Source organism: Parasteatoda tepidariorum, chromosome 10 (genome assembly GCF_982258835.1).
Source record: "Parasteatoda tepidariorum strain Cologne lab strain chromosome 10, Ptep-v5.0, whole genome shotgun sequence".
In the NCBI taxonomy this organism is placed as follows: domain Eukaryota; kingdom Metazoa; phylum Arthropoda; class Arachnida; order Araneae; family Theridiidae; genus Parasteatoda; species Parasteatoda tepidariorum.
In genome coordinates this window covers 53,687,836-53,715,676 of record NC_141764.1, presented here as the reverse complement: position 1 = coordinate 53,715,676, position 27,841 = coordinate 53,687,836, and the positions used below count along the sequence as shown (strand labels likewise).

The 27,841-nt window shown below is 38.9% G+C and overlaps 53 non-coding genes across 53 annotated transcripts; all 53 read left to right on the top strand.

Annotated features, from left to right (window-relative positions):
• Positions 1–79: 79 nt before the first annotated feature.
• TRNAA-UGC (transfer RNA alanine (anticodon UGC)) lies at positions 80–152 on the top strand. The gene has a single exon. It is a non-coding gene; the product is annotated as a tRNA-Ala (tRNA).
• A 188-nt stretch (positions 153–340) lies between these two features.
• TRNAA-UGC (transfer RNA alanine (anticodon UGC)) lies at positions 341–414 on the top strand. The gene has a single exon. It is a non-coding gene; the product is annotated as a tRNA-Ala (tRNA).
• Positions 415–600: 186 nt separating this feature from the next.
• Positions 601–672, top strand: TRNAA-UGC (transfer RNA alanine (anticodon UGC)). The gene has a single exon. It is a non-coding gene; the product is annotated as a tRNA-Ala (tRNA).
• A 445-nt stretch (positions 673–1,117) lies between these two features.
• TRNAA-UGC (transfer RNA alanine (anticodon UGC)) lies at positions 1,118–1,189 on the top strand. The gene has a single exon. It is a non-coding gene; the product is annotated as a tRNA-Ala (tRNA).
• A 377-nt stretch (positions 1,190–1,566) lies between these two features.
• On the top strand, positions 1,567–1,638 carry TRNAA-UGC (transfer RNA alanine (anticodon UGC)). The gene has a single exon. It is a non-coding gene; the product is annotated as a tRNA-Ala (tRNA).
• A 189-nt stretch (positions 1,639–1,827) lies between these two features.
• On the top strand, positions 1,828–1,899 carry TRNAA-UGC (transfer RNA alanine (anticodon UGC)). The gene has a single exon. It is a non-coding gene; the product is annotated as a tRNA-Ala (tRNA).
• A 188-nt stretch (positions 1,900–2,087) lies between these two features.
• TRNAA-UGC (transfer RNA alanine (anticodon UGC)) lies at positions 2,088–2,159 on the top strand. Its single transcript has one exon. It is a non-coding gene; the product is annotated as a tRNA-Ala (tRNA).
• A 186-nt stretch (positions 2,160–2,345) lies between these two features.
• TRNAA-UGC (transfer RNA alanine (anticodon UGC)) lies at positions 2,346–2,417 on the top strand. Its single transcript has one exon. It is a non-coding gene; the product is annotated as a tRNA-Ala (tRNA).
• Positions 2,418–2,605: 188 nt separating this feature from the next.
• TRNAA-UGC (transfer RNA alanine (anticodon UGC)) lies at positions 2,606–2,677 on the top strand. The gene has a single exon. It is a non-coding gene; the product is annotated as a tRNA-Ala (tRNA).
• A 188-nt stretch (positions 2,678–2,865) lies between these two features.
• Positions 2,866–2,937, top strand: TRNAA-UGC (transfer RNA alanine (anticodon UGC)). Its single transcript has one exon. It is a non-coding gene; the product is annotated as a tRNA-Ala (tRNA).
• Positions 2,938–3,125: 188 nt separating this feature from the next.
• TRNAA-UGC (transfer RNA alanine (anticodon UGC)) lies at positions 3,126–3,197 on the top strand. The gene has a single exon. It is a non-coding gene; the product is annotated as a tRNA-Ala (tRNA).
• Positions 3,198–3,573: 376 nt separating this feature from the next.
• On the top strand, positions 3,574–3,645 carry TRNAA-UGC (transfer RNA alanine (anticodon UGC)). Its single transcript has one exon. It is a non-coding gene; the product is annotated as a tRNA-Ala (tRNA).
• A 188-nt stretch (positions 3,646–3,833) lies between these two features.
• TRNAA-UGC (transfer RNA alanine (anticodon UGC)) lies at positions 3,834–3,905 on the top strand. Its single transcript has one exon. It is a non-coding gene; the product is annotated as a tRNA-Ala (tRNA).
• Positions 3,906–5,656: 1,751 nt separating this feature from the next.
• TRNAA-UGC (transfer RNA alanine (anticodon UGC)) lies at positions 5,657–5,728 on the top strand. The gene has a single exon. It is a non-coding gene; the product is annotated as a tRNA-Ala (tRNA).
• Positions 5,729–6,439: 711 nt separating this feature from the next.
• On the top strand, positions 6,440–6,512 carry TRNAA-UGC (transfer RNA alanine (anticodon UGC)). Its single transcript has one exon. It is a non-coding gene; the product is annotated as a tRNA-Ala (tRNA).
• Positions 6,513–6,700: 188 nt separating this feature from the next.
• TRNAA-UGC (transfer RNA alanine (anticodon UGC)) lies at positions 6,701–6,772 on the top strand. Its single transcript has one exon. It is a non-coding gene; the product is annotated as a tRNA-Ala (tRNA).
• Positions 6,773–6,960: 188 nt separating this feature from the next.
• TRNAA-UGC (transfer RNA alanine (anticodon UGC)) lies at positions 6,961–7,032 on the top strand. Its single transcript has one exon. It is a non-coding gene; the product is annotated as a tRNA-Ala (tRNA).
• A 376-nt stretch (positions 7,033–7,408) lies between these two features.
• On the top strand, positions 7,409–7,480 carry TRNAA-UGC (transfer RNA alanine (anticodon UGC)). The gene has a single exon. It is a non-coding gene; the product is annotated as a tRNA-Ala (tRNA).
• A 1,489-nt stretch (positions 7,481–8,969) lies between these two features.
• On the top strand, positions 8,970–9,041 carry TRNAA-UGC (transfer RNA alanine (anticodon UGC)). Its single transcript has one exon. It is a non-coding gene; the product is annotated as a tRNA-Ala (tRNA).
• Positions 9,042–9,229: 188 nt separating this feature from the next.
• TRNAA-UGC (transfer RNA alanine (anticodon UGC)) lies at positions 9,230–9,302 on the top strand. The gene has a single exon. It is a non-coding gene; the product is annotated as a tRNA-Ala (tRNA).
• A 1,749-nt stretch (positions 9,303–11,051) lies between these two features.
• On the top strand, positions 11,052–11,123 carry TRNAA-UGC (transfer RNA alanine (anticodon UGC)). Its single transcript has one exon. It is a non-coding gene; the product is annotated as a tRNA-Ala (tRNA).
• A 188-nt stretch (positions 11,124–11,311) lies between these two features.
• TRNAA-UGC (transfer RNA alanine (anticodon UGC)) lies at positions 11,312–11,384 on the top strand. The gene has a single exon. It is a non-coding gene; the product is annotated as a tRNA-Ala (tRNA).
• A 449-nt stretch (positions 11,385–11,833) lies between these two features.
• TRNAA-UGC (transfer RNA alanine (anticodon UGC)) lies at positions 11,834–11,906 on the top strand. The gene has a single exon. It is a non-coding gene; the product is annotated as a tRNA-Ala (tRNA).
• A 188-nt stretch (positions 11,907–12,094) lies between these two features.
• On the top strand, positions 12,095–12,166 carry TRNAA-UGC (transfer RNA alanine (anticodon UGC)). Its single transcript has one exon. It is a non-coding gene; the product is annotated as a tRNA-Ala (tRNA).
• A 188-nt stretch (positions 12,167–12,354) lies between these two features.
• Positions 12,355–12,426, top strand: TRNAA-UGC (transfer RNA alanine (anticodon UGC)). The gene has a single exon. It is a non-coding gene; the product is annotated as a tRNA-Ala (tRNA).
• A 376-nt stretch (positions 12,427–12,802) lies between these two features.
• On the top strand, positions 12,803–12,874 carry TRNAA-UGC (transfer RNA alanine (anticodon UGC)). The gene has a single exon. It is a non-coding gene; the product is annotated as a tRNA-Ala (tRNA).
• A 1,489-nt stretch (positions 12,875–14,363) lies between these two features.
• On the top strand, positions 14,364–14,435 carry TRNAA-UGC (transfer RNA alanine (anticodon UGC)). Its single transcript has one exon. It is a non-coding gene; the product is annotated as a tRNA-Ala (tRNA).
• A 188-nt stretch (positions 14,436–14,623) lies between these two features.
• On the top strand, positions 14,624–14,696 carry TRNAA-UGC (transfer RNA alanine (anticodon UGC)). Its single transcript has one exon. It is a non-coding gene; the product is annotated as a tRNA-Ala (tRNA).
• Positions 14,697–16,444: 1,748 nt separating this feature from the next.
• Positions 16,445–16,516, top strand: TRNAA-UGC (transfer RNA alanine (anticodon UGC)). Its single transcript has one exon. It is a non-coding gene; the product is annotated as a tRNA-Ala (tRNA).
• A 188-nt stretch (positions 16,517–16,704) lies between these two features.
• TRNAA-UGC (transfer RNA alanine (anticodon UGC)) lies at positions 16,705–16,776 on the top strand. Its single transcript has one exon. It is a non-coding gene; the product is annotated as a tRNA-Ala (tRNA).
• A 707-nt stretch (positions 16,777–17,483) lies between these two features.
• Positions 17,484–17,555, top strand: TRNAA-UGC (transfer RNA alanine (anticodon UGC)). Its single transcript has one exon. It is a non-coding gene; the product is annotated as a tRNA-Ala (tRNA).
• Positions 17,556–17,743: 188 nt separating this feature from the next.
• On the top strand, positions 17,744–17,815 carry TRNAA-UGC (transfer RNA alanine (anticodon UGC)). Its single transcript has one exon. It is a non-coding gene; the product is annotated as a tRNA-Ala (tRNA).
• Positions 17,816–18,263: 448 nt separating this feature from the next.
• TRNAA-UGC (transfer RNA alanine (anticodon UGC)) lies at positions 18,264–18,335 on the top strand. Its single transcript has one exon. It is a non-coding gene; the product is annotated as a tRNA-Ala (tRNA).
• Positions 18,336–18,782: 447 nt separating this feature from the next.
• TRNAA-UGC (transfer RNA alanine (anticodon UGC)) lies at positions 18,783–18,854 on the top strand. The gene has a single exon. It is a non-coding gene; the product is annotated as a tRNA-Ala (tRNA).
• Positions 18,855–19,561: 707 nt separating this feature from the next.
• Positions 19,562–19,633, top strand: TRNAA-UGC (transfer RNA alanine (anticodon UGC)). Its single transcript has one exon. It is a non-coding gene; the product is annotated as a tRNA-Ala (tRNA).
• Positions 19,634–20,081: 448 nt separating this feature from the next.
• Positions 20,082–20,153, top strand: TRNAA-UGC (transfer RNA alanine (anticodon UGC)). Its single transcript has one exon. It is a non-coding gene; the product is annotated as a tRNA-Ala (tRNA).
• A 187-nt stretch (positions 20,154–20,340) lies between these two features.
• On the top strand, positions 20,341–20,412 carry TRNAA-UGC (transfer RNA alanine (anticodon UGC)). The gene has a single exon. It is a non-coding gene; the product is annotated as a tRNA-Ala (tRNA).
• Positions 20,413–20,860: 448 nt separating this feature from the next.
• On the top strand, positions 20,861–20,932 carry TRNAA-UGC (transfer RNA alanine (anticodon UGC)). Its single transcript has one exon. It is a non-coding gene; the product is annotated as a tRNA-Ala (tRNA).
• Positions 20,933–21,120: 188 nt separating this feature from the next.
• On the top strand, positions 21,121–21,192 carry TRNAA-UGC (transfer RNA alanine (anticodon UGC)). The gene has a single exon. It is a non-coding gene; the product is annotated as a tRNA-Ala (tRNA).
• A 189-nt stretch (positions 21,193–21,381) lies between these two features.
• TRNAA-UGC (transfer RNA alanine (anticodon UGC)) lies at positions 21,382–21,453 on the top strand. The gene has a single exon. It is a non-coding gene; the product is annotated as a tRNA-Ala (tRNA).
• A 448-nt stretch (positions 21,454–21,901) lies between these two features.
• On the top strand, positions 21,902–21,973 carry TRNAA-UGC (transfer RNA alanine (anticodon UGC)). Its single transcript has one exon. It is a non-coding gene; the product is annotated as a tRNA-Ala (tRNA).
• A 188-nt stretch (positions 21,974–22,161) lies between these two features.
• TRNAA-UGC (transfer RNA alanine (anticodon UGC)) lies at positions 22,162–22,233 on the top strand. Its single transcript has one exon. It is a non-coding gene; the product is annotated as a tRNA-Ala (tRNA).
• Positions 22,234–22,421: 188 nt separating this feature from the next.
• On the top strand, positions 22,422–22,493 carry TRNAA-UGC (transfer RNA alanine (anticodon UGC)). Its single transcript has one exon. It is a non-coding gene; the product is annotated as a tRNA-Ala (tRNA).
• A 188-nt stretch (positions 22,494–22,681) lies between these two features.
• Positions 22,682–22,753, top strand: TRNAA-UGC (transfer RNA alanine (anticodon UGC)). The gene has a single exon. It is a non-coding gene; the product is annotated as a tRNA-Ala (tRNA).
• Positions 22,754–23,200: 447 nt separating this feature from the next.
• TRNAA-UGC (transfer RNA alanine (anticodon UGC)) lies at positions 23,201–23,272 on the top strand. Its single transcript has one exon. It is a non-coding gene; the product is annotated as a tRNA-Ala (tRNA).
• Positions 23,273–23,460: 188 nt separating this feature from the next.
• TRNAA-UGC (transfer RNA alanine (anticodon UGC)) lies at positions 23,461–23,532 on the top strand. The gene has a single exon. It is a non-coding gene; the product is annotated as a tRNA-Ala (tRNA).
• Positions 23,533–23,980: 448 nt separating this feature from the next.
• TRNAA-UGC (transfer RNA alanine (anticodon UGC)) lies at positions 23,981–24,052 on the top strand. Its single transcript has one exon. It is a non-coding gene; the product is annotated as a tRNA-Ala (tRNA).
• Positions 24,053–24,240: 188 nt separating this feature from the next.
• TRNAA-UGC (transfer RNA alanine (anticodon UGC)) lies at positions 24,241–24,312 on the top strand. The gene has a single exon. It is a non-coding gene; the product is annotated as a tRNA-Ala (tRNA).
• Positions 24,313–24,759: 447 nt separating this feature from the next.
• On the top strand, positions 24,760–24,831 carry TRNAA-UGC (transfer RNA alanine (anticodon UGC)). The gene has a single exon. It is a non-coding gene; the product is annotated as a tRNA-Ala (tRNA).
• Positions 24,832–25,019: 188 nt separating this feature from the next.
• TRNAA-UGC (transfer RNA alanine (anticodon UGC)) lies at positions 25,020–25,091 on the top strand. Its single transcript has one exon. It is a non-coding gene; the product is annotated as a tRNA-Ala (tRNA).
• Positions 25,092–25,279: 188 nt separating this feature from the next.
• TRNAA-UGC (transfer RNA alanine (anticodon UGC)) lies at positions 25,280–25,351 on the top strand. The gene has a single exon. It is a non-coding gene; the product is annotated as a tRNA-Ala (tRNA).
• A 188-nt stretch (positions 25,352–25,539) lies between these two features.
• Positions 25,540–25,611, top strand: TRNAA-UGC (transfer RNA alanine (anticodon UGC)). The gene has a single exon. It is a non-coding gene; the product is annotated as a tRNA-Ala (tRNA).
• Positions 25,612–25,797: 186 nt separating this feature from the next.
• TRNAA-UGC (transfer RNA alanine (anticodon UGC)) lies at positions 25,798–25,869 on the top strand. The gene has a single exon. It is a non-coding gene; the product is annotated as a tRNA-Ala (tRNA).
• Positions 25,870–27,841: the final 1,972 nt, after the last annotated feature.

Below are 27,841 nucleotides of genomic sequence, written 5' to 3'. Positions count from 1 at the left end.
TCGCGCATTCTTTCCGTGTTCTTTTTTACGAAAAAGACGCTTGTTTTCGATTCTTTTCCCGCAGAAAAGAAACAAGCGCTGGGGGTGTAGCTCAGTGGTAGAGCGTTCGCTTTGCATGTGAAAGGCCCGGGGTTCGATCCCCCGCTCCTCAACACCTACTTTTTTCATTATAAAATTTTTGCTTCAAATTACAGATCCCCATCATCTTCCTTTCAGAATCAATTAAACTTATTTTAAAGTAATGATAGTCAAACTTTGTTTCGCGCATTCTTTCCGTGTTCATTTTTACGAAAACGACGCTTGTTTTCGATTCTTTTTCCGCAGAAAAGAAACAAGCTCTGGGGGTGTAGCTCAGTGGTAGAGCGTTCGCTTTGCATGTGAAAGGCCCGGGGTTCGATCCCCCGCACCTCGACGCCTACTTTTTTCATTCTAATATTTTTGCTTCGAATTACAGATCTCCATCATCTTCCTTTCAGAATCAATTAAACTTATTTTAAATTAATGATAGTCAAACTTTGTTTCGCGCATTCTTTCCGTGTTCTTTTTTACGAAAAAGACGCTTGTTTTCGATTCTTTTTCCGCAGGAAAGAAACAAGCTCTGGGGGTGTAGCTCAGTGGTAGAGCGTTCGCTTTGCATGTGAAAGGCCCGGAGTTCGATCCACCGCACCTCCACACCTACTTTTTTCATTATAATATTTTTTCGAATTACAGATCTCCATCATCTTCCTTTCAGAATCAATTAAACTTATTTTAAAGTAATGATAGTCAAACTTTGTTTCGCGCATTCTTTCCGTGTTCTTTTTTACGAAAAAGACGCTTGTTTTCGATTCTTTTCCCGCAGAAAACAAACAAGCACTGTGGGTGTAGCTCAGTGGTAGAGCGCTCGCTTTGCATGTGAAAGGCCCGGGGTTCGATCCCCCGCACTTCCACACCTACTTTTTTCATTCTAATATTTTTGCTTCGAATTACAGATCTCCATCATCTTCCTTTCAGAATCAATTAAACTTATTTTAAAGTAATGATAGTCAAACTTTGTTTCACGCATTCTTTCCGTGTTCTTTTTTACGAAAAAGACGCTTGTTTTCGATTCTTTTTCCGCAGACAAGAAACAAGCACTGGGGGTGTAGCTCAGTGGTAGAGCGTTCGCTTTGCATGTGAAAGGCCCGGGGTTCGATCCCCCGTACCTCCACACCTTTTTTTTTCATTATAAAATTTTTGCTTCGAATTACAGATCTCCATCATCTTCCTTTCAGAATCAATTAAACTTATTTTAAAGTAATGATAGTCAAACTTTGTTTCGCGCATTCTTTCCGTGTTCTTTTTTACGAAAAAGACGCTTGTTTTCGATTCTTTTCCCGCAGAAAGCAAAAAAGCACTGTGGGTGTAGCTCAGTGGTAGAGCGTTCGCTTCGAATTACAGATCTCCATCATCTTCCTTTCAGAATCAATCAAACTTATTTTAAAGTAATGATAATCAAACTTTGTTTCGCGCAATCTTTCCGTGTTCTTTTTTACGAATAAGACGCTTGTTTTCGATTCTTTTCCCGCAGAAAAGAAACAAGCACTGGGGGGTGTAGCTCAGTGGTAGAGCGTTCGCTTTGCATGTGAAAGGCCCGGGGTTCGATCCCCCGTACCTCCACACCTCCTTTTTTCATTATAAAATTTTTGCTTCGAATTACAGATCTCCATCATCTTCCTTTCAGAATCAATTAAACTTATTTTAAAGTAATGATAGTCAAACTTTGTTTCACGCATTCTTTCCGTGTTCCTTTTTTACGAAAAAGGCGCTTGTTTTCGATTCTTTTTCCGCAGAAAAGAAACAAGCACTGGGGGTGTAGCTCAGTGGTAGAGCGTTCGCTTTGCATGTGAAAGGCCCGGGGTTCGATCCCCCGCACCTCCACACCTACTTTTTTCATTCTAATATTTTTGCTTCGAATTACAGATCTCCATCATCTTCCTTTCAGAATCAATTAAACTTATTTTAAATTAATGATAGTCAAACTTTGTTTCGCGCATTCTTTCCGTGTTCTTTTTTACGAAAAAGACGCTTGTTTTCGATTCTTTTTCCGCAGAAAAGAAACAAGCACTGGGGGTGTAGCTCAGTGGTAGAGCGTTCGCTTTGCATGTGAAAGGCCCGGGGTTCGATCCCCCGCACCTCCACACCTACTTTTTTCATTCTAATATTTTTGCTTCGAATTACAGATCTCCATCATCTTCCTTTCAGAATCAATTAAACTTATTTTAAATTAATGATAGTAAACTTTGTTTCGCGCATTCTTTCCGTGTTTTTTTTACGAAAAAGACGCTTGTTTTCGATTCTTTTTCCGCAGAAAAGAAACAAGCACTGGGGGTGTAGCTCAGTGGTAGAGCGTTCGCTTTGCATGTGAAAGGCCCGGGGTTCGATCCCCCGCACCTCCACATCTACTTTTTTCATTCTAATATTTTTGCTTCGAATTACAGATCTCCATCATCTTCCTTTCAGAATCAATCAAACTTATTTTAAATTAATGATAGTCAAACTTTGTTTCGCGCATTCTTTCCGTGTTCTTTTTTACGAAAAAGACGCTTGTTTTCGATTCTTTTTCCGCAGAAAAGAAACAAGCATTGGGGGTGTAGCTCAGTGGTAGAGCGTTCGCTTTGCATGTGAAAGGCCCGGGGTTCGATCCCCCGCACCTCCACACCTGCTTTTTTCATTCTAATATTTTTGCTTCGAATTACAGATCTCCATCATCTTCCTTTCAGAATCAATTAAACTTATTTTAAAGTAATGATACTCAAACTTTGTTTCGGGCTTTCTTTCCGTGTTCTTTTTTACGAAAAAGACGCTTGTTTTCGATTATTTTCCCGCAGAAAAGAAACAAGCACTGGGGGTGTAGCTCAGTGGTAGAGCGTTCGCTTTGCATGTGAAAGGCTCGGCGTTCGATCCCCCGCACCTCCACACGTACATTTTTCATTCTAATATTTGTGCTTCGAATTACAGATCTCCATCATCTTCCTTTCAGAATCAATTAAACTTATTTTAAAGTAATGATAGTCAAACTTTGTTTCGCGCATTCTTTCCGTGTTCTTTTTTACGAAAAAGACGCTTGTTTTCGATTCTTTTCCCGCAGAAAAGAAACAAGCGCTGGGGGTGTAGCTCAGTGGTAGAGCGTTCGCTTTGCATGTGAAAGGCCCGGGGTTCGATCCCCCACACCTCCACACCTACTTTTTTCATTCTAATATTTTTGCTTCGAATTACAGATCCCCATCATCTTCCTTTCAGAATCAATTAAACTTATTTTAAAGTAATGATAGTCAAACTTTGTTTCGCGCATTCTTTCCGTGTTCTTTTTTACGAAAAAGACGCTTGTTTTCGATTCTTTTTCCGCAGAAAAGAAACAAGCACTGGGGGTGTAGCTCAGTGGTAGAGCGTTCGCTTCGAATTACAGATCTCCATCATCTTCCTTTCAGAATCAATTAAACTTATTTTAAAGTAATGATAATCAAACTTTGTTTCGCGCAATCTTTCCGTGTTCTTTTTTACGAATAAGACGCTTGTTTTCGATTCTTTTCCCGCAGAAAAGAAACAAGCACTGGGGGTGTAGCTCAGTGGTAGAGCGTTCGCTTTGCATGTGAAAGGCCCGGGGTTCGATCCCCCGTACCTCCACACCTCCTTTTTTCATTATAAAATTTTTGCTTCGAATTACAGATCTCCATCATCTTCCTTTCAGAATCAATTAAACTTATTTTAAAGTAATGATAGTCAAACTTTGTTTCGCGCATTCTTTCCTTGTTCTTTTTTACGAAAAAGACGCTTGTTTTCGATTCTTTTCCCGCAGAATAGAAGCAAGCACTGGGGGTGTAGCTCAGTGGTAGAGCGTTCGCTTTGCATGTGAAAGGCCCGGGGTTCGATCCCCTGTACCTCCACACCTACTTTTTTCATTATAAAATTTTTGCTTCGAATTACAGATCTCCATCATCTTCCTTTCAGAATCAATTAAACTTATTTTAAAGTAATGATAGTCAAACTTTGTTTCGCGCATTCTTTCCGTGTTCTTTTTTACGAAAAAGACGTTTGTTTTCGATTCTTTTCCCGCAGAAAAGAAACAAGCACTGGGGGTATAGCTCAGTGGTAGAGCATTCGCTTTGCACGTGAAAGGCCCGGGGGTTCGATCCCCCGCAGCTCCACACCTACTTTTTTCATTATAATATTTTTGCTTCGAATTACAGATCTCCATCATCTTCCTTTCAGAATCAATTAAACTTATTTTAAAGTAATGATAGTCAAACTTTGTTTCGCGCATTCTTTTCGTGTTATTGTTTACGAAAAAGACGCTTGTTTTCGATTCTTTTCCCGCAGAAAAGAAACAAGCACTGGGGATGTAGCTCAGTGGTCGAGCGTTCACTTTGCATGTGAAAGGCCCTGGGTTCGATCCCCCGTACCTCCACACCTACTTTTTTCATTATAAAATTTTTGCTTCTAATTACAGATCTCCATCATCTTCCTTTCAGAATCAATTAAACTTATTTTAAAGTAATGATAGTCAAACTTTGTTTTGCGCATTCTTTCCTTGTTCTTTTTTACGAAAAAGACGCTTGTTTTCGATTCTTTTTCCGCAGAAAAGAAACAAGCACTGGGGATGTAGCTCAGTGGTAGAGCGTTCGCTTTGCATGTGAAAGTCCCGGGGATCGATCCACCGCAACTCCACAACTACTTTTTTCATTCTAATATTTTTGCTTCGAATTACAAATCTCCATCATCTTCCTCCTTTCAGAATCAATTAAACTTATTTTAAAGTAATGATAGTCAAACTTTGTTTCGCGCATTCTTTCCGTGTTCTTTTTTACGAAAAAGACGCTTGTTTTCGATTCTTTTTCCGCAGAAAAGAAACAAGCACTGGGGTGTAGCTCAGTGGTAGAGCGTTCGCTTTGCATGTGAAAGGCCCGGGGTTCGATCCCCCGCACCTCCACACCTACTTTTTTCATTCTAATATTTTTGCTTCGAATTACAGATCTCCATCATCTTCCTTTCAGAATCAATTAAACTTATTTTAAAGTAATGATAGTCAAACTTTGTTTCGCGCATTCTTTTCGTGTTATTGTTTACGAAAAAGACGCTTGTTTTCGATTCTTTTCCCGCAGAAAAGAAACAAGCACTGGGGATGTAGCTCAGTGGTCGAGCGTTCACTTTGCATGTGAAAGGCCCTGGGTTCGATCCCCCGTACCTCCACACCTACTTTTTTCATTATAAAATTTTTGCTTCTAATTACAGATCTCCATCATCTTCCTTTCAGAATCAATTAAACTTATTTTAATGTAATGATAGTCAAACTTTGTTTTGCGCATTCTTTCCGTGTTCTTTTTTACGAAAAAGACGCTTGTTTTCGATTCTTTTTCCGCAGAAAAGAAACAAGCACTGGGGATGTAGCTCAATGGTAGAGCGTTCGCTTTGCATGTGAAAGTCCCGGGGATCGATCCACCGCAACTCCACAACTACTTTTTTCATTCTAATATTTTTGCTTCGAATTACAGATCTCCATCATCTTCCTTTCAGAATCAATCAAACTTATTTTAAATTAATGATAGTCAAACTTTGTTTCGCGCATTCTTTCCGTGTTCTTTTTTACGAAAAAGACGCTTGTTTTCGATTCTTTTTCCGCAGAAAAGAAACAAGCATTGGGGGTGTAGCTCAGTGGTAGAGCGTTCGCTTTGCATGTGAAAGGCCCGGGGTTCGATCCCTCGCACCTCCAAACCTGCTTTTTTCATTCTAATATTTTTGCTTCGAATTACAGATCTCCATCATCTTCCTTTCAGAATAAATTAAACTTATTTTAAAGTAATAATCGTTAAACTTTGTTTCGCGCATTCTTTCCGTGTTCTTTTTTACGAAAAAGACGCTTGTTTTCTATTCTTTTTTTCCGCAGAAAAGAAACAAGCACTGGGGGTGTAGCTCAGCGGTAGAGCGTTCGCTTTGCATGTGAAAGGCCCCGGGTTCGATCCCCCGCACCTCGACACCTACTTTTTTCATTCTAATATTTTTGCTTCGAATTACAGATCTCCATCATCTTCCTTTCAGAATCAATTAAACTTATTTTAAAGTAATGATCGTCAAACTTTGTTTCGCGCATTCTTTCCGTGTTCTTTTTTACGAAAAAGACGCTTGTTTTCGATTCTTTTTTTCCGCAAAAAAGAAACAAGCACTGGGGGTGTAGCTCAGTGGTAGAGCCTTCGCTTTGCATGTGAAAGGCTCGGGGTTCGATCCCCCGCACCTCGACACCTACTTTTTTCAACCTAATATTTTTGCTTCGAATTACAGATCTCCATCATCTTCCTTTCAGAATCAATTAAACTTATTTTAAATTAATGATAGTCAAACTTTGTTTCGCGCATTCTTTCCGTGTTCTTTTTTAAGAAAAAGACGCTTGTTTTCGATTCTTTTCCCGCAGAAAACAAACAAGCACTGGGGGTGTAGCTCAGTGGTAGAGCGTTTGCTTTGCATGTGAAAGGCCCGGGGTTCGATCCCCCGCACCTCAACACCTACTTTTTTCATTATAAAATTTTTGCTTCGAATTACAGATCTCCATCATCTTCCTTTCAGAATCAATTAAACTTATTTTAAAGTAATGATACTCAAACTTTGTTTCGGGCTTTCTTTCCGTGTTCTTTTTTACGAAAAAGACGCTTGTTTTCGATTATTTTCCCGCAGAAAAGAAACAAGCACTGGGGGTGTAGCTCAGTGGTAGAGCGTTCGCTTTGCATGTGAAAGGCTCGGGGTTCGATCCCCCGCACCTCCACACGTACATTTTTCATTCTAATATTTGTGCTTCGAATTACAGATCTCCATCATCTTCCTTTCAGAATCAATTAAACTTATTTTAAAGTAATGATAGTCAAACTTTGTTTCGCGCATTCTTTCCGTGTTCTTTTTTACGAAAAAGACGCTTGTTTTCGATTCTTTTCCCGCAGAAAAGAAACAAGCGCTGGGGGTGTAGCTCAGTGGTAGAGCGTTCGCTTTGCATGTGAAAGGCCCGGGGTTCGATCCCCCACACCTCCACACCTACTTTTTTCATTCTAATATTTTTGCTTCGAATTACAGATCCCCATCATCTTCCTTTCAGAATCAATTAAACTTATTTTAAAGTAATGATAGTCAAACTTTGTTTCGCGCATTCTTTCCGTGTTCTTTTTTACGAAAAAGACGCTTGTTTTCGATTCTTTTTCCGCAGAAAAGAAACAAGCACTGGGGGTGTAGCTCAGTGGTAGAGCGTTCGCTTCGAATTACAGATCTCCATCATCTTCCTTTCAGAATCAATTAAACTTATTTTAAAGTAATGATAATCAAACTTTGTTTCGCGCAATCTTTCCGTGTTCTTTTTTACGAATAAGACGCTTGTTTTCGATTCTTTTCCCGCAGAAAAGAAACAAGCACTGGGGGTGTAGCTCAGTGGTAGAGCGTTCGCTTTGCATGTGAAAGGCCCGGGGTTCGATCCCCTGTACCTCCACACCTACTTTTTTCATTATAAAATTTTTGCTTCGAATTACAGATCTCCATCATCTTCCTTTCAGAATCAATTAAACTTATTTTAAAGTAATGATAGTCAAACTTTGTTTCGCGCATTCTTTTCGTGTTATTGTTTACGAAAAAGACGCTTGTTTTCGATTCTTTTCCCGCAGAAAAGAAACAAGCACTGGGGATGTAGCTCAGTGGTCGAGCGTTCACTTTGCATGTGAAAGGCCCTGGGTTCGATCCCCCGTACCTCCACACCTACTTTTTTCATTATAAAATTTTTGCTTCTAATTACGGATCTCCATCATCTTCCTTTCAGAATCAATTAAACTTATTTTAAAGTAATGATAGTCAAACTTTGTTTTGCGCATTCTTTCCGTGTTCTTTTTTACGAAAAAGACGCTTGTTTTCGATTCTTTTTCCGCAGAAAAGAAACAAGCACTGGGGATGTAGCTCAGTGGTAGAGCGTTCGCTTTGCATGTGAAAGTCCCGGGGAGCGATCCACCGCAACTCCACAACTACTTTTTTCATTCTAATATTTTTGCTTCGAATTACAAATCTCCATCATCTTCCTCCTTTCAGAATCAATTAAACTTATTTTAAAGAAATGATAGTCAAACTTTGTTTCGCGCATTCTTTCCGTGTTCTTTTTTACGAAAAAGACGCTTGTTTTCGATTCTTTTTCCGCAGAAAAGAAACAAGCACTGGGGTGTAGCTCAGTGGTAGAGCGTTCGCTTTGCATGTGAAAGGCCCGGGGTTCGATCCCCCGCACCTCCACACCTACTTCTTCATTCTAATATTTTTGCTTCGAATTACAGATCTCCATCATCTTCCTTTCAGAATCAATTAAACTTATTTTAAAGTAATGATAGTCAAACTTTGTTTCGCGCATTCTTTTCGTGTTATTGTTTACGAAAAAGACGCTTGTTTTCGATTCTTTTCCCGCAGAAAAGAAACAAGCACTGGGGATGTAGCTCAGTGGTCGAGCGTTCACTTTGCATGTGAAAGGCCCTGGGATCGATCCCCCGTACCTCCACACCTACTTTTTTCATTATAAAATTTTTGCTTCTAATTACAGATCTCCATCATCTTCCTTTCAGAATCAATTAAACTTATTTTAAAGTAATGATAGTCAAACTTTGTTTTGCGCATTCTTTCCGTGTTCTTTTTTACGAAAAAGACGCTTGTTTTCGATTCTTTTTCCGCAGAAAAGAAACAAGCACTGGGGATGTAGCTCAGTGGTAGAGCGTTCGCTTTGCATGTGAAAGTCCCGGGGATCGATCCACCGCACCTCCACACCTACTTTTTTCATTCTAATATTTTTGCTTCGAATTACAGATCTCCATCATCTTCCTTTCAGAATCAATTAAACTTATTTTAAAGTAATGATAGTCAAACTTTGTTTCGCGCATTCTTTCCTTGTTCTTTTTTACGAAAAAGACGCTTGTTTTCGATTCTTTTCCCGCAGAATAGAAGCAAGCACTGGGGGTGTAGCTCAGTGGTAGAGCGTTCGCTTTGCATGTGAAAGGCCCGGGGTTCGATCCCCTGTACCTCCACACCTACTTTTTTCATTATAAAATTTTTGCTTCGAATTACAGATCTCCATCATCTTCCTTTCAGAATCAATTAAACTTATTTTAAAGTAATGATAGTCAAACTTTGTTTCGCGCATTCTTTCCGTGTTCTTTTTTACGAAAAAGACGCTTGTTTTCGATTCTTTTCCCGCAGAAAAGAAACAAGCACTGGGGGTGTAGCTCAGTGGTAGAGCATTCGCTTTGCACGTGAAAGGCCCGGGGGTTCGATCCCCCGCAGCTCCACACCTACTTTTTTCATTATAATATTTTTGCTTCGAATTACAGATCTCCATCATCTTCCTTTCAGAATCAATTAAACTTATTTTAAAGTAATGATAGTCAAACTTTGTTTCGCGCATTCTTTTCGTGTTATTGTTTACGAAAAAGACGCTTGTTTTCGATTCTTTTCCCGCAGAAAAGAAACAAGCACTGGGGATGTAGCTCAGTGGTCGAGCGTTCACTTTGCATGTGAAAGGCCCTGGGTTCGATCCCCCGTACCTCCACACCTACTTTTTTCATTATAAAATTTTTGCTTCTAATTACAGATCTCCATCATCTTCCTTTCAGAATCAATTAAACTTATTTTAAAGTAATGATAGTCAAACTTTGTTTTGCGCATTCTTTCCGTGTTCTTTTTTACGAAAAAGACGCTTGTTTTCGATTCTTTTTCCGCAGAAAAGAAACAAGCACTGGGGATGTAATTCAGTGGTAGAGCGTTCGCTTTGCATGTGAAAGTCCCGGGGATCGATCCACCGCAACTCCACAACTACTTTTTTCATTCTAATATTTTTGCTTCGAATTACAAATCTCGATCATCTTCCTCCTTTCAGAATCAATTAAACTTATTTTAAAGAAATGATAGTCAAACTTTGTTTCGCGCATTCTTTCCGTGTTCTTTTTTACGAAAAAGACGCTTGTTTTCGATTCTTTTTCCGCAGAAAAGAAACAAGCACTGGGGTGTAGCTCAGTGGTAGAGCGTTCGCTTTGCATGTGAAAGGCCCGGGGTTCGATCCCCCGCACCTCCACACCTACTTTTTTCATTCTAATATTTTTGCTTCGAATTACAGATCTCCATCATCTTCCTTTCAGAATCAAACTTATTTTAAAGTAATGATAGTCAAACTTTGTTTCGCGCATTCTTTTCGTGTTATTGTTTACGAAAAAGACGCTTGTTTTCGATTCTTTTCCCGCAGAAAAGAAACAAGCACTGGGGATGTAGCTCAGTGGTCGAGCGTTCACTTTGCATGTGAAAGGCCCTGGGTTCGATCCCCCGTACCTCCACACCTACTTTTTTCATTATAAAATTTTTGCTTCTAATTACAGATCTCCATCATCTTCCTTTCAGAATCAATTAAACTTATTTTAAAGTAATGATAGTCAAACTTTGTTTTGCGCATTCTTTCCGTGTTCTTTTTTACGAAAAAGACGCTTGTTTTCGATTCTTTTTCCGCAGAAAAGAAACAAGCACTGGGGATGTAGCTCAGTGGTAGAGCGTTCGCTTTGCATGTGAAAGTCCCGGGGATCGATCCACCGCAACTCCACAACTACTTTTTTCATTCTAATATTTTTGCTTCGAATTACAAATCTCCATCATCTTCCTCCTTTCAGAATCAATTAAACTTATTTTAAAGTAATGATAGTCAAACTTTGTTTCGCGCATTCTTTCCGTGTTCTGTTTTACGAAAAAGACGCTTGTTTTCGATTCTTTTTCCGCAGAAAAGAAACAAGCACTGGGGGTGTAGCTCAGTGGTAGAGCGTTCGCTTTGCATGTAAAAGGCCCGGGGTTCGATCTCCCGCACCTCCACACCTACTTTTTTCATTATAATATTTTTGCTTCGAATTACAGATCTCCATCATCTTCCTTTCAGAATCAATTAAACTTCTTTTAAAGTAATGATAATCAAACTTTGTTTCGCGCAATCTTTCCGTGTTCTTTTTTACGAATAAGACGCTTGTTTTCGATTCTTTTCCCGCAGAAAAGAAACAAGCACTGGGGGTGTAGCTCAGTGGTAGAGCGTTCGCTTTGCATGTGAAAGGCCCGGGGTTCGATCCCCTGTACCTCCACACCTACTTTTTTCATTATAAAATTTTTGCTTCGAATTACAGATCTCCATCATCTTCCTTTCAGAATCAATTAAACTTATTTTAAAGTAATGATAGTCAAACTTTGTTTCGCGCATTCTTTCCGTGTTCTTTTTTATGAAAAAGACGCTTGTTTTCGATTCTTTTCCCGCAGAAAAGAAACAAGCACTGGGGGTGTAGCTCAGTGGTAGAGCATTCGCTTTGCACGTGAAAGGCCCGGGGGTTCGATCCCCCGCAGCTCCACACCTACTTTTTTCATTATAATATTTTTGCTTCGAATTACAGATCTCCATCATCTTCCTTTCAGAATCAATTAAACTTATTTTAAAGTAATGATCGTCAAACTTTGTTTCGCGCATTCTTTCCGTGTTCTTTTTTACGAAAAAGACGCTTGTTTTCGATTCTTTTTTTCCGCAAAAAAGAAACAAGCACTGGGGGTGTAGCTCAGTGGTAGAGCCTTCGCTTTGCATGTGAAAGGCTCGGGGTTCGATCCCCCGCACCTCGACACCTACTTTTTTCAACCTAATATTTTTGCTTCGAATTACAGATCTCCATCATCTTCCTTTCAGAATCAATTAAACTTATTTTAAATTAATGATAGTCAAACTTTGTTTCGCGCATTCTTTCCGTGTTCTTTTTTAAGAAAAAGACGCTTGTTTTCGATTCTTTTCCCGCAGAAAACAAACAAGCACTGGGGGTGTAGCTCAGTGGTAGAGCGTTTGCTTTGCATGTGAAAGGCCCGGGGTTCGATCCCCCGCACCTCAACACCTACTTTTTTCATTATAAAATTTTTGCTTCGAATTACAGATCTCCATCATCTTCCTTTCAGAATCAATTAAACTTATTTTAAAGTAATGATACTCAAACTTTGTTTCGGGCTTTCTTTCCGTGTTCTTTTTTACGAAAAAGACGCTTGTTTTCGATTATTTTCCCGCAGAAAAGAAACAAGCACTGGGGGTGTAGCTCAGTGGTAGAGCGTTCGCTTTGCATGTGAAAGGCTCGGGGTTCGATCCCTTGCACCTCCACACGTACATTTTTCATTCTAATATTTGTGCTTCGAATTACAGATCTCCATCATCTTCCTTTCAGAATCAATTAAACTTATTTTAAAGTAATGATAGTCAAACTTTGTTTCGCGCATTCTTTCCGTGTTCTTTTTTACGAAAAAGACGCTTGTTTTCGATTCTTTTCCCGCAGAAAAGAAACAAGCGCTGGGGGTGTAGCTCAGTGGTAGAGCGTTCGCTTTGCATGTGAAAGGCCCGGGGTTCGATCCCCCACACCTCCACACCTACTTTTTTCATTCTAATATTTTAGCTTCGAATTACAGATCCCCATCATCTTCCTTTCAGAATCAATTAAACTTATTTTAAAGTAATGATAGTCAAACTTTGTTTCGCGCATTCTTTCCGTGTTCTTTTTTACGAAAAAGACGCTTGTTTTCGATTCTTTTTCCGCAGAAAAGAAACAAGCACTGGGGGTGTAGCTCAGTGGTAGAGCGTTCGCTTCGAATTACAGATCTCCATCATCTTCCTTTCAGAATCAATTAAACTTATTTTAAAGTAATGATAATCAAACTTTGTTTCGCGCAATCTTTCCGTGTTCTTTTTTACGAATAAGACGCTTGTTTTCGATTCTTTTCCCGCAGAAAAGAAACAAGCACTGGGGGTGTAGCTCAGTGGTAGAGCGTTCGCTTTGCATGTGAAAGGCCCGGGGTTCGATCCCCTGTACCTCCACACCTACTTTTTTCATTATAAAATTTTTGCTTCGAATTACAGATCTCCATCATCTTCCTTTCAGAATCAATTAAACTTATTTTAAAGTAATGATAGTCAAACTTTGTTTCGCGCATTCTTTTCGTGTTATTGTTTACGAAAAAGACGCTTGTTTTCGATTCTTTTCCCGCAGAAAAGAAACAAGCACTGGGGATGTAGCTCAGTGGTCGAGCGTTCACTTTGCATGTGAAAGGCCCTGGGTTCGATCCCCCGTACCTCCACACCTACTTTTTTCATTATAAAATTTTTGCTTCTAATTACGGATCTCCATCATCTTCCTTTCAGAATCAATTAAACTTATTTTAAAGTAATGATAGTCAAACTTTGGTTTGCGCATTCTTTCCGTGTTCTTTTTTACGAAAAAGACGCTTGTTTTCGATTCTTTTTCCGCAGAAAAGAAACAAGCACTGGGGATGTAGCTCAGTGGTAGAGCGTTCGCTTTGCATGTGAAAGTCCCGGGGAGCGATCCACCGCAACTCCACAACTACTTTTTTCATTCTAATATTTTTGCTTCGAATTACAAATCTCCATCATCTTCCTCCTTTCAGAATCAATTAAACTTATTTTAAAGAAATGATAGTCAAACTTTGTTTCGCGCATTCTTTCCGTGTTCTTTTTTACGAAAAAGACGCTTGTTTTCGATTCTTTTTCCGCAGAAAAGAAACAAGCACTGGGGTGTAGCTCAGTGGTAGAGCGTTCGCTTTGCATGTGAAAGGCCCGGGGTTCGATCCCCCGCACCTCCACACCTACTTTTTCATTCTAATATTTTTGCTTCGAATTACAGATCTCCATCATCTTCCTTTCAGAATCAATTAAACTTATTTTAAAGTAATGATAGTCAAACTTTGTTTCGCGCATTCTTTTCGTGTTATTGTTTACGAAAAAGACGCTTGTTTTCGATTCTTTTCCCGCAGAAAAGAAACAAGCACTGGGGATGTAGCTCAGTGGTCGAGCGTTCACTTTGCATGTGAAAGGCCCTGGGTTCGATCCCCCGTACCTCCACACCTACTTTTTTCATTATAAAATTTTTGCTTCTAATTACAGATCTCCATCATCTTCCTTTCAGAATCAATTAAACTTATTTTAAAGTAATGATAGTCAAACTTTGTTTTGCGCATTCTTTCCGTGTTCTTTTTTACGAAAAAGACGCTTGTTTTCGATTCTTTTTCCGCAGAAAAGAAACAAGCACTGGGGATGTAGCTCAGTGGTAGAGCGTTCGCTTTGCATGTGAAAGTCCCGGGGATCGATCCACCGCACCTCCACACCTACTTTTTTCATTCTAATATTTTTGCTTCGAATTACAGATCTCCATCATCTTCCTTTCAGAATCAATTAAACTTATTTTAAAGTAATGATAGTCAAACTTTGTTTCGCGCATTCTTTCCTTGTTCTTTTTTACGAAAAAGACGCTTGTTTTCGATTCTTTTCCCGCAGAATAGAAGCAAGCACTGGGGGTGTAGCTCAGTGGTAGAGCGTTCGCTTTGCATGTGAAAGGCCCGGGGTTCGATCCCCTGTACCTCCACACCTACTTTTTTCATTATAAAATTTTTGCTTCGAATTACAGATCTCCATCATCTTCCTTTCAGAATCAATTAAACTTATTTTAAAGTAATGATAGTCAAACTTTGTTTCGCGCATTCTTTCCGTGTTCTTTTTTACGAAAAAGACGCTTGTTTTCGATTCTTTTCCCGCAGAAAAGAAACAAGCACTGGGGGTGTAGCTCAGTGGTAGAGCATTCGCTTTGCACGTGAAAGGCCCGGGGGTTCGATCCCCCGCAGCTCCACACCTACTTTTTTCATTATAATATTTTTGCTTCGAATTACAGATCTCCATCATCTTCCTTTCAGAATCAATTAAACTTATTTTAAAGTAATGATAGTCAAACTTTGTTTCGCGCATTCTTTTCGTGTTATTGTTTACGAAAAAGACGCTTGTTTTCGATTCTTTTCCCGCAGAAAAGAAACAAGCACTGGGGATGTAGCTCAGTGGTCGAGCGTTCACTTTGCATGTGAAAGGCCCTGGGTTCGATCCCCCGTACCTCCACACCTACTTTTTTCATTATAAAATTTTTGCTTCTAATTACAGATCTCCATCATCTTCCTTTCAGAATCAATTAAACTTATTTTAAAGTAATGATAGTCAAACTTTGTTTTGCGCATTCTTTCCGTGTTCTTTTTTACGAAAAAGACGCTTGTTTTCGATTCTTTTTCCGCAGAAAAGAAACAAGCACTGGGGATGTAATTCAGTGGTAGAGCGTTCGCTTTGCATGTGAAAGTCCCGGGGATCGATCCACCGCAACTCCACAACTACTTTTTTCATTCTAATATTTTTGCTTCGAATTACAAATCTCCATCATCTTCCTCCTTTCAGAATCAATTAAACTTATTTTAAAGAAATGATAGTCAAACTTTGTTTCGCGCATTCTTTCCGTGTTCTTTTTTACGAAAAAGACGCTTGTTTTCGATTCTTTTTCCGCAGAAAAGAAACAAGCACTGGGGTGTAGCTCAGTGGTAGAGCGTTCGCTTTGCATGTGAAAGGCCCGGGGTTCGATCCCCCGCACCTCCACACCTACTTTTTTCATTCTAATATTTTTGCTTCGAATTACAGATCTCCATCATCTTCCTTTCAGAATCAAACTTATTTTAAAGTAATGATAGTCAAACTTTGTTTCGCGCATTCTTTTCGTGTTATTGTTTACGAAAAAGACGCTTGTTTTCGATTCTTTTCCCGCAGAAAAGAAACAAGCACTGGGGATGTAGCTCAGTGGTCGAGCGTTCACTTTGCATGTGAAAGGCCCTGGGTTCGATCCCCCGTACCTCCACACCTACTTTTTTCATTATAAAATTTTTGCTTCTAATTACAGATCTCCATCATCTTCCTTTCAGAATCAATTAAACTTATTTTAAAGTAATGATAGTCAAACTTTGTTTTGCGCATTCTTTCCGTGTTCTTTTTTACGAAAAAGACGCTTGTTTTCGATTCTTTTTCCGCAGAAAAGAAACAAGCACTGGGGATGTAGCTCAGTGGTAGAGCGTTCGCTTTGCATGTGAAAGTCCCGGGGATCGATCCACCGCAACTCCACAACTACTTTTTTCATTCTAATATTTTTGCTTCGAATTACAAATCTCCATCATCTTCCTCCTTTCAGAATCAATTAAACTTATTTTAAAGTAATGATAGTCAAACTTTGTTTCGCGCATTCTTTCCGTGTTCTTTTTTACGAAAAAGACGCTTGTTTTCGATTCTTTTTCCGCAGAAAAGAAACAAGCACTGGGGGTGTAGCTCAGTGGTAGAGCGTTCGCTTTGCATGTAAAAGGCCCGGGGTTCGATCTCCCGCACCTCCACACCTACTTTTTTCATTATAATATTTTTGCTTCGAATTACAGATCTCCATCATCTTCCTTTCAGAATCAATTAAACTTCTTTTAAAGTAATGATAGTCAAACTTTGTTTCGCGCATTCTTTCCGTGTTCTTTTTTACGAAAAAGACGCTTGTTTCGATTCTTTTACCGCAGAAAAGAAACAAGCACTGGGGGTGTAGCTCAGTGGTAGAGCGTTCGCTTTGCATGTGAAAGGCCCGGGGTTCGATCCCCCGTACCTCCACACCTACTTTTTTCATTATAAAATTTTTGCTTCGAATTACAGATCTCCATCATCTTCATTTCAGAATCAATTAAACTTATTTTAAAGTAATGATAGTCAAACTTTGTTTCGCGCATTCTTTCCGTGTTCTTTTTTACGAAAAAGTCGCTTGTTTTCGATTCTTGTCCCGCAGAAAAGAAACAAGCAATGGGGGTGTAGCTCAGTGGTAGAGCGTTCGCTTTGCATGTGAAAGGCCCTGGGTTCGATCCCCCGTACCTCCACACCTACTTTTTTCATTATAAAATTTTTGCTTCGAATTACAGATCTCCATCATCTTCCTTTCAGAATCAATTAAACTTCTTTTAAAGTAATGATAGTCAAACTTTATTTCGCGCATTCTTTCCGTGTTCTTTTTTACGAAAAAGACGCTTGTTTTCGATTCTTTTTCCGCAGAAAAGAAACAAGCACTGGGGTGTAGCTCAGCGGTAGAGCGTTCGCTTTGCATGTGAACGTCCCGGGGTTCGATCCCCCGCAGCTCCACACCTACTTTTTTCATTATAATATTTTTGCTTCGAATTACAGATCTCCATCATCTTCCTTTCAGAATCAATTAAACTTATTTTAAAGTAATGATAGTCAAACTTTGTTTCGCGCATTCTTTCCGTGTTATTTTTTACGAAAAAGACGCTTGTTTTCGATTATTTTCCCGCAGAAAAGAAACAAGCACTGGGGGTGTAGCTCAGTGGTCGAGCGTTCACTTTGCATGTGAAAGGCCCTGGGTTCGATCCCCCGTACCTCCACACCTCCTTTTTTTATTATAAAATTTTTGCTTCGAATTACAGATCTCCATCATCTTCCTTTCAGAATCAATTAAACTTATTTTAAAGTAATGATAGTCAAACTTTGTTTCGCGCATTCTTTCCGTGTTCTTTTTTACGAAAAAGACGCTTGTTTTCGATTCTTTTCCCGCAGAAAAGAAACAAGCACTGGGGGTGTAGCTCAGTGGTAGAGCGTTCGCTTTGCATGTGAAAGGCCCGGGGTTCGATCCCCCGCACCTCCACACCTACTTTTTTCATTATAATATTTTTGCTTCGAATTACAGATCTCCATCATCTTCCTTTCAGAATCAATTAAACTTATTTTAAAGTAATGATAGTCAAACTTTGTTTCGCGCATTCTTTCCGTGTTCTTTTTTACGAAAAAGACGCTTGTTTTCGATTCTTTTCCCGCAGAATAGAAACAAGCACTGGGGGTGTAGCTCAGTGGTAGAGCGTTCGCTTTGCATGTGAAAGGCCCGGGGTTCGATCCCCCGTACCTCCACACCTACTTTTTTCATTATAAAATTTTTGCTTCGAATTACAGATCTCCATCATCTTCCTTTCAGAATCAATTAAACTTATTTTAAAGTAATGATAGTCAAACTTTGTTTCGCGCATTCTTTCCGTGTTCTTTTTTACGAAAAAGACGCTTGTTTTCGATTCTTTTTCCGCAGAAAAGAAACAAGCACTGGGGGTGTAGCTCAGTGGTAGAGCGTTCGCTTTGCATGTGAAAGGCCCGAGGATCGATCACCCGCACCTCCACACCTACTTTTTTCATTATAATATTTTTGCTTCGAATTACAGATCTCCATCATCTTCCTTTCAGAATCAATTAAACTTATTTTAAAGTAATGATAGTCAAACTTTGTTTCGCGCATTCTTTCCGTGTTCTTTTTTACGAAACAGACACTTGTTTTCGATTCTTTTCCCGCAGAAAACAAACAAGCACTGGGGGTGTAGCTCAGTGGTAGAGCGTTCGCTTTGCATGTGAAAGGCCCGGGGTTCGATCTCCCGCACCTCCACACCTACTTTTTTCATTCTAATATTTTTGCTTCGTATTACAGATCTCCATCATCTTCCTTTCAGAATCAACTAAACTTATTTTAAAGTAATGATAGTCAAACTTTGTTTCGCGCATTCTTTCCGTGTTCTTTTTTACGAAAAAGACGCTTGTTTTCGATTCTTTTTCCGCAGAAAAGAAACAAGCACTGGGGGTGTAGCTCAGTGGTAGAGCGTTCGCTTTGCATGTAAAAGGCCCGGGGTTCGATCTCCCGCACCTCCACACCTACTTTTTTCATTATAATATTTTTGCTTCGAATTACAGATCTCCATCATCTTCCTTTCAGAATCAATTAAACTTCTTTTAAAGTAATGATAGTCAAACTTTGTTTCGCGCATTCTTTCCGTGTTCTTTTTTACGAAAAAGACGCTTGTTTCGATTCTTTTACCGCAGAAAAGAAACAAGCACTGGGGGTGTAGCTCAGTGGTAGAGCGTTCGCTTTGCATGTGAAAGGCCCGGGGTTCGATCCCCCGTACCTCCACACCTACTTTTTTCATTATAAAATTTTTGCTTCGAATTACAGATCTCCATCATCTTCATTTCAGAATCAATTAAACTTATTTTAAAGTAATGATAGTCAAACTTTGTTTCGCGCATTCTTTCCGTGTTCTTTTTTACGAAAAAGTCGCTTGTTTTCGATTCTTGTCCCGCAGAAAAGAAACAAGCAATTGGGGTGTAGCTCAGTGGTAGAGCGTTCGCTTTGCATGTGAAAGGCCCTGGGTTCGATCCCCCGTACCTCCACACCTACTTTTTTCATTATAAAATTTTTGCTTCGAATTACAGATCTCCATCATCTTCCTTTCAGAATCAATTAAACTTCTTTTAAAGTAATGATAGTCAAACTTTATTTCGCGCATTCTTTCCGTGTTCTTTTTTACGAAAAAGACGCTTGTTTTCGATTCTTTTTCCGCAGAAAAGAAACAAGCACTGGGGTGTAGCTCAGCGGTAGAGCGTTCGCTTTGCATGTGAAAGTCCCGGGGATCGATCCCCCGCACCTCCACACCTACTTTTTTCATTCTAATATTTTTGCTTCGAATTACAGATCTCCATCATCTTCCTTTCAGAATCAATTAAACTTCTTTTAAAGTAATGATAGTCAAACTTTTTTTCGCGCATTCTTGCCGTGTTCTTTTTTACGAAAAAGACGCTTGTTTTCGATTCTTTTCCCGCAGAAAAGAAACAAGCACTGGGGGTGTAGCTCAGTGGTAGAGCATTCGCGTTGCATGTGAAAGGCCCGGGGTTCGATCCCCCGCAGCTCCACACCTACCTTTTTCATTATAATATTTTTGCTTCGAATTACAGATCTCCATCATCTTCCTTTCAGAATCAATTAAACTTATTTTAAAGTAATGATAGTCAAACTTTGTTTCGCGCATTCTTTCCGTGTTATTTTTTACGAAAAAGACGCTTGTTTTCGATTCTTTTCCCGCAGAAAAGAAACAAGCACTGGGGGTGTAGCTCAGTGGTCGAGCGTTCACTTTGCATGTGAAAGGCCCTGGGTTCGATCCCCCGTACCTCCACACCTCCTTTTTTTATTATAAAATTTTTGCTTCGAATTACAGATCTCCATCATCTTCCTTTCAGAATCAATTAAACTTGTTTTAAAGTAATGATAGTCAAACTTTGTTTCGCGCATTCTTTCCGTGTTCTTTTTTACGAAAAAGACGCTTGTTTTCGATTCTTTTCCCGCAGAAAAGAAACAAGCACTGGGGGTGTAGCTCAGTGGTAGAGCGTTCGCTTTGCATGTGAAAGGCCCGGGGTTCGATCCCCCGCACCTCCACACCTACTTTTTTCATTATAATATTTTTGCTTCGAATTACAGATCTCCATCATCTTCCTTTCAGAATCAATTAAACTTGTTTTAAAGTAATGATAGTCAAACTTTTTTCGCGCATTCTTTCCGTGTTCTTTTTTACGAAAAAGACGCTTGTTTTCGATTCTTTTCCCGCAGAAAAGAAACAAGCACTGGGGGTGTAGCTCAGTGGTAGAGCATTCGCGTTGCATGTGAAAGGCCCGGGGTTCGATCCCCCGCAGCTCCACACCTACTTTTTTCATTATAATATTTTTGCTTCGAATTACAGATCTCCATCATCTTCCTTTCAGAATCAATTAAACTTATTTTAAAGTAATGATAGTCAAACTTTGTTTCGCGCATTCTTTCCGTGTTATTTTTTACGAAAAAGACGCTTGTTTTCGATTCTTTTCCCGCAGAAAAGAAACAAGCACTGGGGGTGTAGCTCAGTGGTCGAGCGTTCACTTTGCATGTGAAAGGCCCTGGGTTCGATCCCCCGTACCTCCACATCTCCTTTTTTTATTATAAAATTTTTGCTTCGAATTACAGATCTCCATCATCTTCCTTTCAGAATCAATTAAACTTATTTTAAAGTAATGATAGTCAAACTTTGTTTCGCGCATTCTTTCCGTGTTCTTTTTTACGAAAAAGACGCTTGTTTTCGATTCTTTTCCCGCAGAAAAGAAACAAGCACTGGGGGTGTAGCTCAGTGGTAGAGCGTTCGCTTTGCATGTGAAAGGCCCGGGGTTCGATCCCCCGCACCTCCACACCTACTTTTTTCATTATAATATTTTTGCTTCGAATTACAGATCTCCATCATCTTCCTTTCAGAATCAATTAAACTTATTTTAAAGTAATGATAGTCAAACTTTGTTTCGCGCATTCTTTCCGTGTTCTTTTTTACGAAAAAGACGCTTGTTTTCGATTCTTTTCCCGCAGAAAAGAAACAAGCACTGGGGGTGTAGCTCAGTGGTAGAGCGTTCGCTTTGCATGTGAAAGGCCCGGGGTTCGATCCCCCGCACCTCCACACCTACTTTTTTCATTTTAATATTTTTGCTTCGAATTACAGATCTCCATCATCTTCCTTTCAGAATCAATTAAACTTCTTTTAAAGTAATGATAGTCAAACTTTTTTTCGCGCATTCTTTCCGTGTTCTTTTTTTACGAAAAAGACGCTTGTTTTCGATTCTTTTCCCGCAGAAAAGAAACAAGCACTGGGGGTGTAGCTCAGTGGTAGAGCATTCGCGTTGCATGTGAAAGGCCCGGGGTTCGATCCCCCGCAGCTCCACACCTACTTTTTTCATTATAATATTTTTACTTCGAATTACAGATCTCCATCATCTTCCTTTCAGAATCAATTAAACTTATTTTAAAGTAATGATAGTCAAACTTTGTTTCGCGCATTCTTTCCGTGTTATTTTTTACGAAAAAGACGCTTGTTTTCGATTCTTTTCCCGCAGAAAAGAAACAAGCACTGGGGGTGTAGCTCAGTGGTCGAGCGTTCACTTTGCATGTGAAAGGCCCTGGGTTCGATCCCCCGTACCTCCACACCTCCTTTTTTTATTATAAAATTTTTGCTTCGAATTACAGATCTCCATCATCTTCCTTTCAGAATCAATTAAACTTATTTTAAAGTAATGATAGTCAAACTTTGTTTCGCGCATTCTTTCCGTGTTCTTTTTTACGAAAAAGACGCTTGTTTTCGATTCTTTTCCCGCAGAAAAGAAACAAGCACTGGGGGTGTAGCTCAGTGGTAGAGCGTTCGCTTTGCATGTGAAAGGCCCGGGGTTCGATCCCCCGCACCTCCACACCTACTTTTTTCATTATAATATTTTTGCTTCGAATTACAGATCTCCATCATCTTCCTTTCAGAATCAATTAAACTTATTTCAAAGTAATGATAGTCAAACTTTGTTTCGCGCATTTTTTCCGTGTTCTTTTTTACGAAAAAGACGCTTGTTTTTGATTCTTTTCCCGCAGAAAAGAAACAAACACTGGGGGTGTAGCTCAGTGGTAGAGCGTTCGCTTTGCATGTGAAAGGCCCGGTGTTCGATCCCCCGCACCTCCACACCTATTTTTTTCATTATAATATTTTTGCTTCGAATTACAGATCTCCATCATCTTCCTTTCAGAATCAATTAAACTTATTTTCAAGTAATGATAGTCAAACTTTGTTTCGCGCATTCTTTCCGTGTTCTTTTTTACGAAAAAGACGCTTGTTTTCGATTCTTGTCCCGCAGAAAAGAAACAAGCAATGGGGGTGTAGCTCAGTGGTAGAGCGTTCGCTTTGCATGTGAAAGGCCCGGGGTTCGATCCCCCGTACCTCCACACCTACTTTTTTCATTATAAAATTTTTGCTTCGAATTACAGATCTCCATCATCTTCCTTTCAGAATCAATTAAACTTATTTTAAAGTAATGATAGTCAAACTTTATTTCGCGCATTCTTTCCGTGTTCTTTTTTACGAAAAAGACGCTTGTTTTCGATTCTTGTCCCGCAGAAAAGAAACAAGCAATGGGGGTGTAGCTCAGTGGTAGAGCGTTCGCTTTGCATGTGAAAGGCCCGGGGTTCGATCCCCCGTACCTCCACACCTACTTTTTTCATTATAAAATTTTTGCTTCGAATTACAGATCTCCATCATCTTCCTTTCAGAATCAATTAAACTTATTTTAAAGTAATGATAGTCAAACTTTATTTCGCGCATTCTTTCCGTGTTCTTTTTTACGAAAAAGACGCTTGTTTTCGATTCTTTTTCCGCAGAAAAGAAACAAGCACCGGGGTGTAGCTCAGCGGTACAGCGTTCGCTTTGCATGTGAAAGTCCCGGGGATCGATCCCCCGCACCTCCACACCTACTTTTTTCATTATAATATTTTTGCTTCGAATTACAGATCTCCATCATCTTCCTTTCAGAATCAATTAAACTTATTTTAAAGTAATGATAGTCAAACTTTGTTTCGCGCATTCTTTCCGTGTTCTTTTTTACGAAAAAGACGCTTGTTTTTGATTCTTTTCCCGCAGAAAAGAAACAAGCACTGGGGGTGTAGCTCAGTGGTAGAGCGTTCGCTTTGCATGTGAAAGGCCCGGGGTTCGATCCCCCGCACCTCCACACCTACTTTTTTCATTATAATATTTTTGCTTCGAATTACAGATCTCCATCATCTTCCTTTCAGAATCAATTAAACTTCTTTTAAAGTAATGATAGTCAAACTTTTTTTCGCGCATTCTTTCCGTGTTCTTTTTTACGAAAAAGACGCTTGTTTTCGATTCTTTTCCCGCAGAAAAGAAACAAGCACTGGGGGTGTAGCTCAGTGGTAGAGCATTCGCGTTGCATGTGAAAGGCCCGGGGTTCGATCCCCCGCAGCTCCACACCTACTTTTTTCATTATAATATTTTTGCTTCGAATTACAGATCTCCATCATCTTCCTTTCAGAATCAATTAAACTTATTTTAAAGTAATGATAGTCAAACTTTGTTTCGCGCATTCTTTCCGTGTTATTTTTTACGAAAAAGACGCTTGTTTTCGATTCTTTTCCCGCAGAAAAGAAACAAGCACTGGGGGTGTAGCTCAGTGGTCGAGCGTTCACTTTGCATGTGAAAGGCCCTGGGTTCGATCCCCCGTACCTCCACACCTCCTTTTTTTATTATAAAATTTTTGCTTCGAATTACAGATCTCCATCATCTTCCTTTCAGAATCAATTAAACTTATTTTAAAGTAATGATAGTCAAACTTTGTTTCGCGCATTCTTTCCGTGTTCTTTTTTACGAAAAAGACGCTTGTTTTCGATTCTTTTCCCGCAGAAAAGAAACAAGCACTGGGGGTGTAGCTCAGTGGTAGAGCGTTCGCTTTGCATGTGAAAGGCCCGGGGTTCGATCCCCCGCACCTCCACACCTACTTTTTTCATTATAATATTTTTGCTTCGAATTACAGATCTCCATCATCTTCCTTTCAGAATCAATTAAACTTATTTTAAAGTAATGATAGTCAAACTTTGTTTCGCGCATTTTTTCCGTGTTCTTTTTTACGAAAAAGACGCTTGTTTTTGATTCTTTTCCCGCAGAAAAGAAACAAGCAATGGGGGTGTAGCTCAGTGGTAGAGCGTTCGCTTTGCATGTGAAAGGCCCGGGGTTCGATCCCCCGTACCTCCACACCTACTTTTTTCATTATAAAATTTTTGCTTCGAATTACAGATCTCCATCATCTTCCTTTCAGAATCAATTAAACTTATTTTAAAGTAATGATAGTCAAACTTTATTTCGCGCATTCTTTCCGTGTTCTTTTTTACGAAAAAGACGCTTGTTTTCGATTCTTTTTCCGCAGAAAAGAAACAAGCACTGGGGTGTAGCTCAGTGGTAGAGCGTTCGCTTTGCATGTGAAAGTCCCGGGGATCGATCCCCCGCACCTCCACACCTACTTTTTTCATTATAATATTTTTGCTTCGAATTACAGATCTCTATCATCTTCCTTTCAGAATCAATTAAACTTATTTTAAAGTAATGATAGTCAAACTTTGTTTCGCGCATTCTTTCCGTGTTCTTTTTTACGAAAAAGACGCTTGTTTTCGATTCTTTTCCCGCAGAAAAGAAACAAGCACTGGGGGTGTAGCTCAGTGGTAGAGCGTTCGCTTTGCATGTGAAAGGCCCGGGTTTCGATCCCCCGCACCTCCACACCTACTTTTTTCATTATAATATTTTTGCTTCGAATTACAGATCTCTATCATCTTCCTTTCAGAATCAATTAAACTTATTTTAAAGTAATGATAGTCAAACTTTGTTTCGCGCATTCTTTCCGTGTTCTTTTTTACGAAAAAGACGCTTGTTTTCGATTCTTTTCCCGCAGAAAAGAAACAAGCACTGGGGGTGTAGCTCAGTGGTAGAGCGTTCGCTTTGCATGTGAAAGGCCCGGGGTTCGATCCCCCGCACCTCCACACCTACTTTTTTCATTATAATATTTTTGCTTCGAATTACAGATTTCTATCATCTTCCTTTCAGAAATTATTAAACTTATTTTAAAGTAATGATAGTCAAACTTTGTTTCGCGCATTCTTTCCGTGTTCTTTTTTACGAAAAAGACGCTTGTTTTCGATTCTTTTCCCGCAGAAAAGAAACAAGCACTGGGGGTGTAGCTCAGTGGTAGAGCGTTCGCTTTGCATGTGAAAGGCCCGGGGTTCGATCCCCCGCACCTCCACACCTACTTTTTTCATTATAATATTTTTGCTTCGAATTACAGATCTCCATCATCTTCCTTTCAGAATCAATTAAACTTATTTTAAAGTAATGATAGTCAAACTTTGTTTCGCGCATTCTTTCCGTGTTCTTTTTTACGAAAAAGACGCTTGTTTTCGATTCTTTTCCTGCAGAAAAGAAACGAGCACTGGGGGTGTAGCTCAGTGGTAGAGCGTTCGCTTTGCATGTGAAAGGCCCGGGGTTCGATCCCTCGCATCTCCACCTACTTTTTTCATTCTAATATTTTTGCTTCGAATTACTGATCTCCATCATCTTCCTTTCAGAATCAATTAAACTTATTTTAAAGTAATGGTAGTCAAACTTTGTATCGCGCATTCTTTCCGTGTTCTTTTTTACGAAAAAGACGCTTGTTTTCGATTCTTTTTCTGCAGAAAGGAAACAAGCACTGGGGGTGTAGCTCAGTGGTAGAGCGTTTGCTTTGCAAGTGAAAGGCCCGGGGTTCGATCCCCCGCACCTCCACACCTACTTTTTTCATTCTAATATTTTTGCTTCGAATTTCAGATCTCCATCATCTTCCTTTCAGAATCAGCAAAAAATAGGTAAAATTATTAATTTAAACGTTCAGAAGCGATTTTTTTTATTAAAAATCTAATTTCCAATTAAAGGATTGTCTGGTAGATGACGGCCAGATTATCTACGTAGTTCGGTGATTTTTTTTTATTTCTCAAATTACATAGAAAATTCTTTACACTTTTACTGACCACTCCAATTATTCTACAGATTATCAAGCTAATATGCTGACTACTTACTAATTTCTTGATTGATCGTATTTGTTTGATTCTTCAGAGAGCAAAAAATAGGTAAAATTATTAATTTAAACGTACAGAAGCGATTTTTTTTAATTAAAAATCTAATTTCCAATTAAAGGATTGTCTGGTAGATAACGTACAGGTTATCTATGTAGTTCGGTGATTTTTTTTTTATTTCTCAAATTACATAGAAAATTCTTTACACTTTTACGGACCACTCCAATTATTCTACAGACTATCAAGCTGATATGCTGACTACTTTCTACTTACTAATTTCTAGATTGATTGTATTTGTTTGATTCTTCAGAGAGCAAAAATATGTAAAATTATTAATTTAAACGTACAGAAGAGATTTTTGTTTATTAAAAATCTAATTTCCAATTTAAGGATTGTCTGGTAGATAACGTACAGGTTATCTATGCAGTTCGGTGAATTTTTTTTTGTTTCTCAAATTACATAGATAATTCTTCCCACTTTTACGGATCAATCTAATTACTCTACAGATTATCAAGCTAATATGCTGACTACTTTCTTCATTTTTGTGATCCAGCATATGTAAGAACATATTAAACAAGAATACTAGACTAACTTCAGTATCTGACTGATATAAAAAATTTTTGGTACTAGTCACAAACTGATTGTGAAATAACTAACAGTAACAAAAACCTGATACTTTAAGTATCAGATACATATCAACCGTAGATTAGTTAGCTGTAGTTAAAAACCGTTGATTTAGATCTTTAATATAGAGAGTTCAATTAATTAAAATTATATTCTAAATTTATACTTTTTATAATCATTTAATTCTGTTCGATGTTTAAATATATCAATGATAAAAACAATGAAACAAACTAAATATTTTAAAATTTATGCATGAATAACTAAAAAATAAACAAATCAATTGAATTTTAAGAAAAAACATAACAAAGTAATGCAGATCGTCACAACTTCTGATGAAGTCCAAGATTGATACAGAATGAATAGTTTAAACAATATACCAATTGATAAAAATGAATGGTAAAAAACAATTATACCAATTACCTAGTACTACAGAAATTAGCTCCATTTGGGACTAATCTAAAATGAATGGATCCAAATTGATCCGTCCAACTTACAGAATTGCACTACTGTCACCAAGTGATACCTGGTGGAGAAGACATTTGACTCATTTAAAGTTTCGCAGTAACAAACTTCCATATATAATTAAAGCTAGATGGCGGCACCCTTTAAGATTAAAAGAAAATCGAATGAGAACTGCTTAAAATACCAGAGAATTTACTAAATTTTAAGTTTTGAAAATTTAATTTATACAAATTGTACTCGTTCATTCCTTTATGTATTCTTTTAAAGTACTCTATATTTTTAACTATTAAGTATTACTACCAGATACTAGACTTAGATTTGTATCATCATAAGTAGTGAAAGGATGAAGCGAGGTCGAATCGCAAAGTGATCCGAAAGAAACTGAAAGCTGTTCTATAGGTTGGCGAACGATAACAAGTACAAACACCTCCTAGAGGAGAGGCATTTTTCTAGGATCCCTTTTGTAGTCTAAAGAAGCAAAGATTAACTACGCAGTGGGGAAATTATAACCCTCTGACTATTAAAAGGAGCGGAATTCGCGATTATGGTAACCAGTGCGAAGTCCTTTAGCTTAGAGATGTTCGTAGACTTAGTATTGA